Raw genomic sequence first — 14760 nt, 5'->3', positions numbered from 1 at the left:
CAAAATTTTCACCTTTTTTTCAAACTTCTATGGTAAAAAAACCGCCCACGCAATTTTCTTGAGAGCCCTTTCTGCATCTTTCTGCCTTATTATCTGTATAACAAAATTTATTTGAAGTCGGTATCTCTTGTGGTTCTTGAGCTATGGAGGACGAAAAAAACGTCGCGAACGTACGGACGGCGTACAAACGTACGTACACACGCACGCACAGACATCTTTCTAAAAATCTTTTATTTCGACTCTAGGGACTTTGAAACGTCGAGAAATGTCAAAATTTTCAATTACATTAACTTCCTTTGGGAAGTTAAAAACAACTCTTACGATTTTCAAGCAAACATTTTGAAAAAATAAAGGTTTTTTAAAAAATCAAATGGCATTTAATGCATTTTTAAATCTTAAAATACAGAAAATATTTGTAAACGAACTCTGGATATACATGAGAAAGTGCGTGCACCCAGTTGTGGATTTTATTTTAAATTACTATAGTATAAGATTCCCATTCAATTATTTTAAAACTCCTTTCTGCATCATTCTGTTGTATTACCTTAATTGAAAAGTCGAAAAATGACAACATTTTCAATTCAGCTGGTTACAATAACTTCCTATGATAAATAATGTTAAAAATGCTTTTAAGAAAATATGTTATGTTATTTTTCTATTGTTCCATGAATTCTATCTATCTATTTTTTGTATACCCGATTTGTTTTGTAATTAATTATTAGTTTATCTTTCAAAATTGTTTTTTGACATATCGATTGCTTGACAAAAAAAGAACGTTTCAAATTTTACATCACAGCTTCAATAAAATCCAATCAGCTGAAGATCGAGACACAGTTCAGCTTAACACGTAAAAAGTACAATTTTTAAGTCTGTAATATTGTTTAAAAATCTTCTGCAAAATGTACCAAAATTATTTAAAATATCTCACATAACTGACAAAAACAAAACACCGTGTATCACGCTCATTTTTTATCATTATCATCAATCTACCAACAATTCAATTAGCCATTGACTCTACCATCCTACTCCGTTCCGGTTTACCAATTCTTTTACAATCAGCTGTTTCTCCCACTACTTGTTTACATTTTCAATTCCAAAACATTTCAAAAAATAAAAAACAAGTATAGTCGGTAATATAGTTCAGTGAATTCATTCATTCATTCATTCAACTCACCGTCAGCGTCGTCTCGTCATACAAATGTTTTCTTTTTTCTGACGGGCGGTGGATGGATGCGTGTAGACGAAGTTCGTTTATATTTTGTCTTTAGTCTTGCGTCTTTATTCATCGTGTTTGGTAGTATATTGGCGTCGCTAGTATCGTGCGGTTGAAAATCCTACCAACCCGATTTATATGAAATACTTACTTACCTACAGTTTGAACATACTAATTTTTGTAGTTAAACATTTTGAATATTTATGAGTGATTTAATTTTATTGAAAACAAAAATCCAGTGATTGTGAAACAATAAATTGTGTCAAATTTGAATGACACGTTATACATTTAAAAATAATATTGATAATGTAATCATTGTTTTGTTACCCTCGGAGTTCACTGTTATTATTTAATAAACGTGTTTTGCGCGAAAAATAAATATTGTCTCTCCTCTGTACTTATAAAATATAAATAAAAAAATAAGTTTATTTGATGGTCTCTCAAATTTGCGAAGCTATTATCATTTTTGCTGTTGTTGCTGAGTTATCTCACTCGTTCGAAGTTATATCAATATTATTTTGCGAGTGTTTGCTCCCCTTTTTGTATAATTTCTCTTATATTCTTATGCCACTGTGTAAACTGTTTCAACTTGAAAAATAAAAGTAATAATAATAAAATTATAACAACAGCTGCTCTTGACAGATAGCTAGATAGTGCAGTGTAACGTGAGAAAGGTAGACGAGCGTGTAATTTGCAAACAAAGGGTTTGCCCCAAACCTTCACCTTAAAAGTGTTTATCTTGTGCAAAGTGCCAATTCTATTTAAGTTATAAAAATGGAGTGGAACCGACCATTTATTCATTAGATCAGTTATTAAAAATAAATTTTGCACTATCTCTATAAAAAAAAAAAACAAAAAATCAACAACAACTAAAAGTCTGTGTGTTCAGGGAAAAAAGTTCAAGGTTTGTGTTGTTATTAGTTTTGTGTTTTCCTTTTTTTTTATATTTATTAGTTATTGTTATCTGTATAAAGTGTTATCGGTGCCTTATGCGGTAAAGTGGGGCATCTATTCACGCAATTAATTTAGTTTAGTTTTGTTTTGATTAATGAATGTTGCTGCGTGTAAATTCAATGACATGGATATTTTGACATCCGTGATGGTATGACAGATTTAAAAGGAAAGTGAAGAGTGATGGATAGTATGTTTTAAGATTTAACTGTCTTAAATTCAAAGGTTCTAATACAATCGTTTATGTTTCATGCGATCACGAACGTAGATCGAAATGTTAAATGTTTCGCAAAACTTTGTATACCTTAGATCACGTATAGCAAGATAAGAATCACTAAGCACGATTTATACGTTCACGGATGTCGTGATTTGACCGCAAGTTAGTTAATTAATGAACGCACCCATCTGTCAAAATGGAGGTAGTCAAAAGTTTTGAAAAATTTGTTAATCTTGTTAATTATGAAAAATAATGTTATATGTATGTGATGTTCAAAGAAGTGATGAATTGTAAGTTATTTTTGAAAAGACCGTTAAACGTCAAGTAATATTTATCATTGAATTTGTTATTCAGATAAGGCAGAAATTTGTTTCCATCTATATTTCTGATAATAAATTGTTGATAGAAATGTTTTCTCCTAAACCTAGTTGAAACAAAGGGAATCAAGGGTTAAATCATGGCTTACAGCCCTATTTTACTTATCAACTGTCAACAAGATACTTGATTATCAACAATAGACATTTGTGATGGACTTTGAATTTTTTAAGATTTTCTCATTATTGTGAATGTTTTTTTTTTGAAAGACATGGTATTACGGATATTCAACAAAATAGATACGCATAAATTCTTCGTTAAAAAGTAAACAGAATCATTTATTTAGGATTTTTAAAAGGGAAAAAAATCATGAAGGATGATGACTTCGTTTTTTTTTTTTTTTTTGGAGGATGAACCTGATGAACCTATAATTTCAATCAGCAAATAAAAATCTGCTAAGCATTGAGAGATTCTTCAGACTTAATGGATTTGGACAAACTCATGTTATTAATTCCTCCTTTCTTTTAAATTTTTGCTTTGGTTAGTTAAAATCAGTTGTAGTTTCATTCAAGACTTTAGACTTTCCAAACAAGATTTCCTGGAGGTGTTAAACGATAATAAATTTAAACCAATCAACAATCAGCATTCTATTCCAAAATAACTTAAATGGACAGCTGTCTTAAAATTCTTCGTTCAAGGAAATTACCAGTTGAGCAGTGTCAGTCATTGTTATTAAAAATCGGATTTACTTCAGCATATCCTTTATAACACAACTGTTTCCTGTTGCTTACTATTCTGCTCTTAAATAAAAGAATATCATATTAAGAAACAAAGTAATTTCTAATTTCTTATTAAAGCAACTTACATTTTTCCACAAGTCATTTTTTGTCTTTAGTGGTCAAAAAACAGCAAATACTTCACATATGAAACGTGAAACAAAATAAAATAATTCATTCACAATGAACTTTTGATAAGAATTCACAATCGGTCTAAAAGTTGATACCCATAATACCAACTTATCAAATAATTGATAGAAATTATCGACTATCAAATTGATATTCATAACAAGGCTATAAGTCACTGAGTTTAAACCATGGTGTAAATTGGACTTAATTAAATTTTTTAATTTGTTGTCACTGTGCCTACGTGAAAATGTCAAAATTTAATCTTGAACTACATAATCCAGTTTGCACCAGTTCTGATTTGTTGACTGAATTCAAAATACATTGGGGGTCAATTGTAAATTTATGCCGCAATACATTTTACTTACTTACTTAGGTCCTCAGACCTGTTAAGTCTGTTGGGAACCCCTCAAGGGGCATAGGGCCTCTATTAAGCCTACGCGTCGTCGTGTACGGTTTCAGGAGATATGTTTCAGCTCCCTCCAACTCTTGTCTAGTGACGCCGATTCCACCTCGTCTGTCCTGCGCCATGTACTTCTTGGTCGTCCGGCTCTTCTTCGTTCGTTACCTTTTTAAAGCGTATGTCCAATTCATTGCAACTTACGTCTTCGTATTATAGACTCTATAGGTTCCTGACCTGTCCTTCTATGAAGGACCTCATTTGATATACGGTTTGACCAGCAAACCCTTAGGATGTTACGAAGACATATATTCACAAAGGTTTGCAGCTTTATTGTTATGGCTGAAGTAACCTTCCAAGTGCTGCACCCATAAAGAAGTCTAGATTCGACATTTGTGCGAAACAATCGTAGCTTTGTTCTTAAGCTAATAGAGTTATTCCTCCAAATTTTTGACAGCATACCGAACGCCGCTTTTTCTTTTCTGATGCGGCAGATGTTTGGTTCCGCCTTCGATAGAAACGATACTTCCAAAGTATTGAAAGTTCTCCATTTTTTATTTGAGAGGATAATCGGGTTACGAGGCTGATCATTTTTGTTTTCCCGGAATTAATTTTCAGCCTCACAACCAAAACTTCTTCTCTCTTCACACTTGATCCTATGAGAGAGTAAGCAAACATCGTCCGCGTAATCCAAGTGCTTTCAATAGAATGTTAAAGTTAATTGGATCCTTCCGCTACCTGACAAAGCTGGATGCTGGATTGGCTACAGAATACAGCCCTGTCTGACTCCGCTCGGGTTTCAAAATCATTTGACAACCTACCATCGTGCAAAATGTGACACTTAAATCCATCTTATGCTGCTTTAATAACAGCAATTAGTTTTTCTGGGATGCCTCTCCTCCGCAAAGCTAACCAGATATACTCCCTGTTAACGCAATCAAAGCCCTTCTCGAAGTCGATGAACAGCAGGTGTAGTGGTGATCGATATTCAACACACTGTTCAATAATGATCCGCAGGGTGTTGATATGATCAATACAGGAGGATTCAGCGCGGAACCGTGCTTGTTCGCAATCGAGTGTGGCCTCAAGGTGTTCTCTGATGCGATCCAGTATAACTTTTGCCACTATTTTGGCAACGGCTGGTAGAACGCAAATTCCTCTCCAGTTTTCGCACTTTTGTAAGATCTCCTTTTTTTTGGCAGCTTGACGATAATTCCCTTCTTCCACTCATGGGAGAAACTTTCGGTGGTCCAGGCTTCTTTTATGAGCGGATGAAGCAGTTCGCTTGATGGCATTGGAGCTTCTTGTTAAAGCTTTGCGGGAATATATTTTGCTTCATTTAAAAAAGTTCTCTGATTTCGTTCTGTAATGAGTTCATTTGGCCTTAATAGTAACGACAAAACTTCAGTTACTTGTAGCTAATAATTAGTTTGAAAATAGGTTGAACTAATGCCAGGAAGATTCATTTTGACAATTTAAGGTAAAATAAACGCATCAAATATTAAAACATTATTGTTCTACTGTCCAACAATTTATTTTCAGTTTAATTGTTTATTGTCTTTAAACCTTGAACCCCGACCAAGGTATAGTTGTGATTAATTCAGATTTAAATTTTGACGTTTTTACGTAGGTATGTGTCAAAAATCGGAATTCACAATAAGTGTGAATTTAATCCAATTCACATACTGCCTTTAAGTTCCTCTGATGGATGTGCCACCTTATGCTTTTATAATTGTGTTCGTCTGCCTTAAGGTGTGACAGTGCCAAAAGCAGTCCCATTCATTAAAACGAAAAAACAAAATAAGCACGTTTATCAAGGTGCTTTGTTTATTTACCTAAACGATTTGTAAGTTATCAAAGTATACATTTCATTATTATTTTATCAAGTCAGTTATAATAGTTATTAAACTTCATATCTTTATATCTTACGATGTCAAAAAAATACAACACTTTAGATACCTAACTACTTAGACTTACCAAAATAAATATATCAATTTATTTATTATTTTTTCGACCTACAAAGAGAAAGATATTTTTTTATATGACCAGAAGCCCGAAAACAAAACAAAACCAAAGCAAAACAAAATACAAAAAAACGCTATGCCTTAGCTTTAATTTATTTATTTGTTTTTCCAATTTGACTGATAAGTTAAGTAGTGTGGGCTGTACCTAAGTATAATTTCTCTGAAATATGCCGGCTTTTGGATTCTTTTTTGATATGTGTGATATTAAGTAAATAAGTAGACAAACATAATACACAATCATCACGTGTAAATGGAACAAACGTAGGTGTGATATATTTAGAAGAGCTCTTTGTGATATGTGCGTAGACCAAATATTTGAGGCCCTTTTTTTATTGAGTTTGGACTTAAGGTGCAGTTATTATATAATTTTTGTGTAATAATTATGAAATTCCTAGAAGATTTGAAATTGAAGGTAGAAAGATACACATAGATAGCTAAATGTTTACAATTTAGCAAAGAAATCGTGTCATCACAACAAGAACACTCCTTTTATATGACTTCACACTTTTTTGTATGAATGAAAGGGCCGAAAATGACTTTGACATAATGTCACTTGATCAAAGCCAAGATTTTTTTCAATGAATTCACACTTTGAGAGGTTTCAAAGAAAATCAAACAAACCTTAATTGTTTGTCGGTATGAATGGGGGGGGGGGGCGAGGTTGTATTTTATATAATAAATTTAAGGAGTTTTTCGATGTTGAATATTAAAAATTATCCCATTTTTGTGAGTGCTAAATTCCAGTCAAATACAACTGCACGTGTTCTTCAATCACCATTTTGTCAAAATATTTTTTTGTATCCACCTAATTCATACAATTTACCTTAAAAACTTTATGATGTTCCCACAGTAGTGGAGTCTTTTATTTTTTAATAGAATGAAAACTATACAAATACCATAAAAACAAATGTTTCGTTAAGTTTTTCATTCAAGTTTTAACTTTTCTGTTGACTTCATTATTCAGAAATAGTTAGCATATCTTACAGTTCTTTCAAGCTGTTCTTAAGTGATATAAGCCATCTTTCCATAAAGTAAACATACTTTATGCTTAAGAAGAGAATCAAATAAGAATAAACATGTATACGAATAAAAACTTAACCACTCAATTAAATTAATAAACTGTCAAATTAAAAAAAACATCTTTTTTTCTGAAAGATTTGGCACTTGTAAAATCTTCTTAATTTCAAGTTGCAGAAGTCAACTTCTTGAAGACCGAACAAATAACTTGTATGGAAAAGCCATATTATTTTCGTTAAAATATTTGCGGCACAACTTATTTACTTTACTTGGCGCTACAGCGCATTGTGCTCCTGGGCCTCAAGTAATAACTTTCGCCGGCTTACTCGATCTCTAGCTTGCTGCCTCCAGTTTCGAATACCAAGTTGACGTTTGTCGGCCTCAACTTGATCACTCCACCGGAGATGAGGCCTGTATCTGCTTTTTGTTCCCTCAGGCTTTGCGTTGAATAACATACGGACTGGAGCTTCGATGTTCATTCGCTCTTAGCCAGCTTAAGCGTTGAACTCGCAGTTTTTTACTAGTGGCAAGTCGCTGTACGGCTCGTATAACTCCTGATTAAATCTTCTCCGCCAGATGTTACTTTGCCTGTCGACACAAATCATAGATCGTACTTAGAACCTTCCTCTCGAAGATACCAAGAGACCCTTCATCCGCCTGGGAGAGGGTCCATGCTTCTGTACCATACAGCAAGACTGGGTTGATTGAAGTTTTGTACAGCTCTTTGGTACTTCGCGATACAACCTTATTCCTCAACTGCTTGCTAAGGCCAAAGGAACAGCGATTAGCAAGGGTAATTCTACGTTTGATCTTCACGCTGATGTCATTTGCAGAATTAACAGCAGAGCAGATAAACAAATTCGCTTATCACCTCGAAGTTGTACCTGTCAATTGTCACGTTTTGACCAAGTCTACGGTGTGAATCGTTTCTATTTCACGACAGTAAATACTTCGTTTTGTCCTCGTTATTGTCAAGACCCATTTTCTTCGCTTAGACTCGATATTAGAGAAGGCACCCGTACCTGCTTATTTGGTTCTTCCCATAATGTCGATGTCATCTGCATATCCAAGATATTGTGTGGATTTTGAAAAATGTTTTGGCTTTGGTGTTTCGCCCCACTCTTTCAAGAACAATATTGATGCTACTATACTTGTCCTCTGGTGGTTTCGAAAAATTCCGTTGAGTCTTCCAATTTTTTACGCAGCATCTAGTATTTTCCAGCGTAATCCTGATAAGTCGTATCAGTTTGATAGGAATACCAAAACTCAACATGGCAGGGTATAGTTCGTTCCTGTCTACACTGCATAAGCTGCTTTAGAATCGATGAAAAGATGGTTTGTTTCGATGTTATGTTCTTGGTTCTTTTCCAGGATTTGGAGTAGAGAGAAAATTTGGTCTATGGTAGATTTTCCAGGCCTGAAGCCACACTGGTAAGGACCAATTAGTTCCTCAGTAAATGGCTTCAGGTGTTCGCATAATACGCTTGACAGATCTTGTATGATGTTTAAGAGGCTATTGCCTCTGTAGTTGGCGCAGAGAAGGTGGTCACCTTTTTATGAATCGGGCAGATGGTGCTTAAGTTCCACTTCTTCTTCTTCTTCCGACCAGATTTTAGTAACTAACTGGTGCATGCATCATGCTCCTTACCATCATTTCTGCTCCAGCGTATTTAAAAAGCTCCTCCTGCAGATCGTTATCACCGGCCGCTTTGTTCGACTTCATCCTGGTGATGGCTAGTTTGATCTCACTCTGGTCGGGTGGGTGAAACTCTAGATCGTCAACCAAATGGATTTCATGTAGGGTATCTCGCAAGCTCTAGGGATACTCGGTCTTGTTATTCACCTAAGAGCTTCCGTGGATATTCGTACACGCAGTTTAGCACCAACTAGGTAGTGGTCGGCATCTATGTTGGCTGATCTGTACGTACGAACGCCATATATGGTAGAGGAGTGTCTTCCGTCAATAGCAACATCATCGATTTGGTTACTTGTTCGATCGTCAGGGTACCGCCAAGTACCTTTGTGGATATCTGGGTGAGGGAATCTGGTGCTGCTCAACACCATGTTTTTTTTCGGCTAGGAAGTCGATAAGCCTGAGCCCGTTTCTAGATGTAATGTCGTGAAGGCTATGTCGTCCGATTGACCTACCAAAGATGCCTTCTTTACCAATTTTGGCGTTAAAATCTCCTGTCGGGGCAAGCGCGCTGATTAGGCTCAGATGGTGGAATTTGGCGTTAATGCCGATCGTCGTCACTCTTTCACTTACTTCCTGAAAGCTTAAAACTCTTTACCTTATTTTCCCATCGAGTAGACACTTCTTATAGGAGAAATCACAGCCTTCAATATTTCTACTGCCTGGCCCATTTCATCGCATCTCCTGAAGGGCTGTCACATCAGCTTTGGTTTCGGCGAGGGTATCGGCAAGCTGCTCTGCTTTGCGTGGTTGGTTGAGTGTACGCACATTCCATGTACATACAAGTAAATCGTTGTCCGTTTTTCATTTGCAAGGGGGTGGGGTTGCCAACATTATTTTTTATTATCAATTAACAGTTGGAATGATATTGAATTGACATTTTCAAAAAACGGTGGTTTTTAAAGTTCCGATCTAAACTAAACTTTGTGGATCAAAGGAAAAGTTACAAGTTCTGTTAAATTGACACTTTTTCATTGAATTTGACAGTTTAATGTTTAGATCAAGTGTCAAATTCTAATATCTCCATGCTTGGTATACACATTGAGCTTTTATGTATACCAGCTGTTATTGACTGCGTTTATATATTTACATTAAAAACGAAAAGCTGGGTGAAGTGACCCAAGTGTGCACAGGGTCTTAAACCCAACAATACAATCTACTTTCCATTTACTTTTTCTCAGAGAATTTTCAGAATCAGTTAAAATCAGCACATCATAAGTAACGGATTTGACGTTTATAAAATAACAAAAGAGAGTGAATTAGATATTCCATTATTCTTAAAAAATTGCGTATTGTTTTTATCTCTTTTTTAATGTTTTTAATAAGTGGGAGGAGAAACCGTTTTGTTTTGTTTATATTTTTTCACATGTTGTGCTAATTAATTATTTTTCTGTCTTCACAATGATACACTAACTGTCATCAATCTGTTTAAAGAGAATCTTTAAAAAACAAAAACATGAAAAAAAAAATTCCCATACTTTTCGTGAATATACATATCTTATATTTGTTTTGTTGCGTTAAAATAAATTTAATTCAAGATTAACACATTAAATCCAATTTATTAACATGACTTGCGGCAGTTATTCAAATACACATATGTATCTACAGAATACAAGACAGCGAAACAAATTTGTGTATGTGCATCGGATTGTCGTGTTGCAATCGCACTTTATCTTAAACAAATTTATCTTATGTGTCAACACTACAAACTCCAGCCAGTGCTGTCCCACGCAATATTGTACAATCCTTATAGTATAAAACCAAATGCCACAACTACCTATCAAAATGTCCAAAAAATATTATAAACTCTAACTTTTGAGAGATTCTTAAGAAAAAATAAACACTTCAAGATGCAAGCATTACTCAACTATACTTTATTATAATAAGACGAGTATATGCTACATGCCATACAGTCTGCTTCTGCTCGTACTCGAAGCCTAGCATTAGATTCAGCTTCGCTCTGCCATATTTAATTCTTAAATCGTTCAAGAGCTAAAGTGAGGTAAAATTTAAGCGTAGGTGAGTGAATAACCATTCCGCACAAGGCCGACAACTGCCTGCTTCTGTCGTCTTTCTCTTCCTCACTCTGCGCAGCTCACTCTGTCTCTATGTCAGCGATATGATCTAATGTACTTCAGTTTTGCTGCTTGTTGCACTGCATAACCGACATTACCTCCAATACGTTGTTGTAGTCCGTGCTGCTGCTGCTGTTGTTGCAGCAACATAGATCCATGTTACGATAACCAGAAGCATGCAAGTGAAATATTTTAATTGCTTACCCTTTTTATTTGTTAATCATAAGTTTAACCATTTTATATCATCACTCTAAAGTCTGGTGTAGGTAAGGTAGGTATGTATGCAATTAAGTAAACACAGCTACCCACTTAAAGTTCCATCCAAAGTGACAGCCCGACCATACCTACCATATGGGCTGTCATTTCGTTCAACCGGAAATGTGAGCCAATCTCGGATTTGGATTTATATTTGGAAAAAATGCACCATGCTGCCATAGAGAAATCTCATTTAAATATCTATAAAAGTGTAACTTAGCCACATCAGTGTAAGTTTGAAGTTTTATTTATGGGAAAGTGTTGTTAGAGTGGGTGGTGTTGTGGTGTGTATCAAGTTCAAGATGACATGTTTTAGTTTTGGAGAAAATTTCTATCAAAAAGCTTCTTAAATTGTCAATTCGATGATACTTTCAAATGTCATCAGGCGCATTTATGAAAAGTACTCAGGCTTAAAAGTGACAGTTGTTTCAACTGTCAATGCATCGATCGATGTTGCTTACGGCGGGCGGCTGTCGCATTTAAATCGCTATGAATGCCAAATGTCATTTACTCAAAGATTTAACCTAAGGTGTAATGCCTACTAGTCAATGTCGATGCATGCAGTTAGCTGTGTTTTTGGCACGAGCCATTTCAGTCAACTGTCATAAGCCCGTTTGTCCATCATGTTTACTACTTATACTTATCCATGTAGACATTTGTGGTATATGGACATGGACAAGACCCAAAGCGACATAAAAGTGGGTGGGTTGGATATGTATACTCGTACTTGGTAGGAAAACATAATATAATTTGATGTGCCTCTGCGTTCTTCGAACGTCGTTGTCGTCGTTGTTTTCGTGGTCATTTCGTTTTTCTTCGCTGTGGCTTTGGCCGTTCACTTTAGGTTTGTTTGATTATAGTTTTGTATAGAGGGATAATTTATTGCTTCATTTGAAGCAGGCTATACGGTATATGACACCTTTACTACTTCTATGTCTCGACTCGACTCGACTCTGACTGTTAGTCTCGAGGACATTAAAATTTATGCAAAATTTGCAAAATGGACACTGACAAAATGTTTGCGGTAAATTAACTCGTGACATAAAATTCAAATAGAGTGGATTAAGTCACTGTACTTATGCGGGTTTGAAAATATATGCAGAGCTTTAACTGCAACTTACTTTATGGTCATCATCGTGGGTGGTTTCTAGGGGTGTTTAAAACATTTTTAATTTGGCGTGAAAATAGGTTTGCCATTTGTTTAAAAAGAAAAAAAACTGAAATCAGTTAGAACATTATTCTTATTGTGACTAATTAATGCAACGCACATTTAGTTTCAGTTTGTGAAGTATAAAATCGGAGCTTAACTCACCTCACCTCATCCAATGCACTTATTCGTAAACTGTGTTTCGTAGAACTTAAAAATTACTGCAACCAATAAAACTGAACTTTGAGTTATTAAACCGTTGCGTTCTAGAGAAAAAAGTAATTGCGTTTGTTTATATCGATTCACCTTAAAGGCAAAAGTGTTAAATCTTACTTTCAAGTAATGTATGTGGTTCCCTCTGACTTATTATTTAATAATTGGTGGTTCTCTAAAATTATCCGAGTAAAATGATTGTGTCATGAGTTATTATGAATCATGTGACTGCAAAGCGTTGACTTAAGTTAAAACTAAATTTTTGTCATCAAAGCTGTAAAAGTAAAATATGTCTAAATTAAACATATTTAGCATCGCACTATTTTTTTGAAATTATAAATATATTTGTGTATCTTTTTTTTATAATAAGCACACATTCATGGAGATATTACTACCTTTATTATAAAGAGGCAAATATCGAGCACTAGAAAAAGGAGAGAGGGTTTAAAAGGAGATGTCGGTGCACATTGGTTTTGAATTCCTGAATATTGCAATGACTAGGAATGCCAGAGTGTGGTAAGGCATTCCACATTCGCGTAGTACGGCTAAAGAACGAATCTCTGTATTTGACAGTACGGCCCAAGTTGGACTCGAGGGTATACTAATGAGACAAGAAACCTTACGACGATGTTCAAGCGAAGTAAATGAACTTATGATGACATTATCATCTATCAATTTAAATGCTCTATGTTTAATACTATCCAAGAGGCTAAGTAAGTTGCAGGAGCACCAGTCCAGAGATGGGAGTTGTACTCAAGCTTTGGACGTATGTAAGTCTTGTAGATAATAGCCAGATCAGAAGGGGTGAAATATTTCTTGCATCGCCTAAGGAAACCTAAACACCTTGCGGCATTTTTGACGACATCGCGTATGTGATCATTCCGCAAGAGGTGGTTTGTGACACACATACCGAGAATATCGAGATGCAAGTGCCATCCATGGATAATGGTAATGGGGATATATCTCGCATTAACTTTACAAGACAGCATTGCGTTTTCGAAGTATTAAATTCCACGCGGTTTTTTAATCCCCATTGAACAATACTGTTAAGGTCGGAATTTAATGAGCTTATCATATTTTGTCGTTGCAGTTCCACATCCGAAGAAGAGGGATGTGAGTCTGAAAACGAATATGAAAAGCTAAGAGTACTATCGTCAGCGCAACAATGTATTGGATTAGATGTTGCAAGCAGGAGATCATTAATAAAAATAAGAAAGAATGTTGGAGATAGAACAGAGCCCTGGTGCACACCATCATTTATTTTATTATTTTATGGGTTTCAGGCTTGAATCCATCCAATACTACTTGTATTGAACGATCCGAAAGATAATTACTAATCCAATGAAGCAGGGATTCATGAAAACCGAAAGCACGCATTTTCGATAAGAGAGCCTGATGCCAAACCCTATCAAATGGTGTTGAAATATCAAGTGCATTAATCTTACTTTCTCCAAAGCGATGCAAAGATTTGGTCCGCTGTTCGGTGAGATGAACCATAAGATCACCAGTGGACCTATTGCTTCGAAAGCCGTACTGCCGGTCATTAAGAAGCTTTCGATCTTCCAGATATTTCTTGAGCTGATAATTAATCAGCGTTTCCATGACCTTGGAAAGAAGGGACGTAAGTGCGATCGGTCGGTAATTAAAGCTTGAGGAAGATTCACCTTTTTTGGGTATGGGCTGGACAAAGGTATCCATCCTCTCGGAACGATACCTGAGGAGTAGGACAGATGAAAAAGTTAAGGCAGTGGTTTTGCCAGCGTTGAAGAACACCTCTTCAGAACAATAGCGGAGATACCATCCGGGCAAGCGGATTTATGTGTGTTTAGATTTTTAAGGACCCTTGCCGAAGTACGAGTGCGAAAAAAGATTATTCCCATAGAATCACTAACTCGCTCAAGTACATGTGGAGACATAACACTCACTGGCAGCGTATAATTGGTGGCGAACTGCCTAACAAAGAGATTAGCTTTCTCTAAAGAGCTAACAAATAAAGTGTCATTGACAACGAGCGTAGGAACCGAGGAAGAGGAAGAATTCCTCATCTTTTTTACAAATGACCAAAAATTTGTACTGCCTTCGGGATATTGCAATATTTTTTGGCGTAATTTTTGGTCATGCAAAAATTTGATCCGTCGAATGTGTGCGTTGCAGATTATCCTGACTTGCTTGAACTTCTTCCGGCTTTCCCCAGTACGGTTGGCTTTATAGCAACGGAAACTTACCTCTTTGACCCTAATAACCTCTTTACAGCTCGCGTCAAACCATGCGTTTTCCTTGAGTCTGATACTTTTAACCCTGTTCGGGAGAAAAGTTCTCATTCTAAGTTAAATTTTAA

General features: G+C 35.6%; 1 protein-coding gene across 2 annotated transcripts in view; it reads left to right on the top strand.

Annotated features, from left to right (window-relative positions):
* Nucleotides 1–14760, top strand: part of LOC129953818 (CD151 antigen-like) — a 138983-nt gene that overhangs the window by 26841 nt on the left and 97382 nt on the right. The window contains exon 1 of one of the 2 annotated variants that reach the window (XM_056067301.1): nt 1276–2117. The exons of the other annotated variant lie outside the window; for it this stretch is intronic. The gene's annotated coding sequence lies outside the window, so the exon portion shown is untranslated. Of the gene's footprint in view, nt 1–1275; nt 2118–14760 lie in introns of those variants that run through there. 2 annotated transcript variants of the gene reach the window in all.

The sequence above is a fragment of the Eupeodes corollae genome, chromosome 1 (assembly GCF_945859685.1).
Source record: "Eupeodes corollae chromosome 1, idEupCoro1.1, whole genome shotgun sequence".
NCBI lineage: Eukaryota > Metazoa > Arthropoda > Insecta > Diptera > Syrphidae > Eupeodes > Eupeodes corollae.
This window is presented reverse-complemented; position numbering and strand designations above follow the sequence as displayed.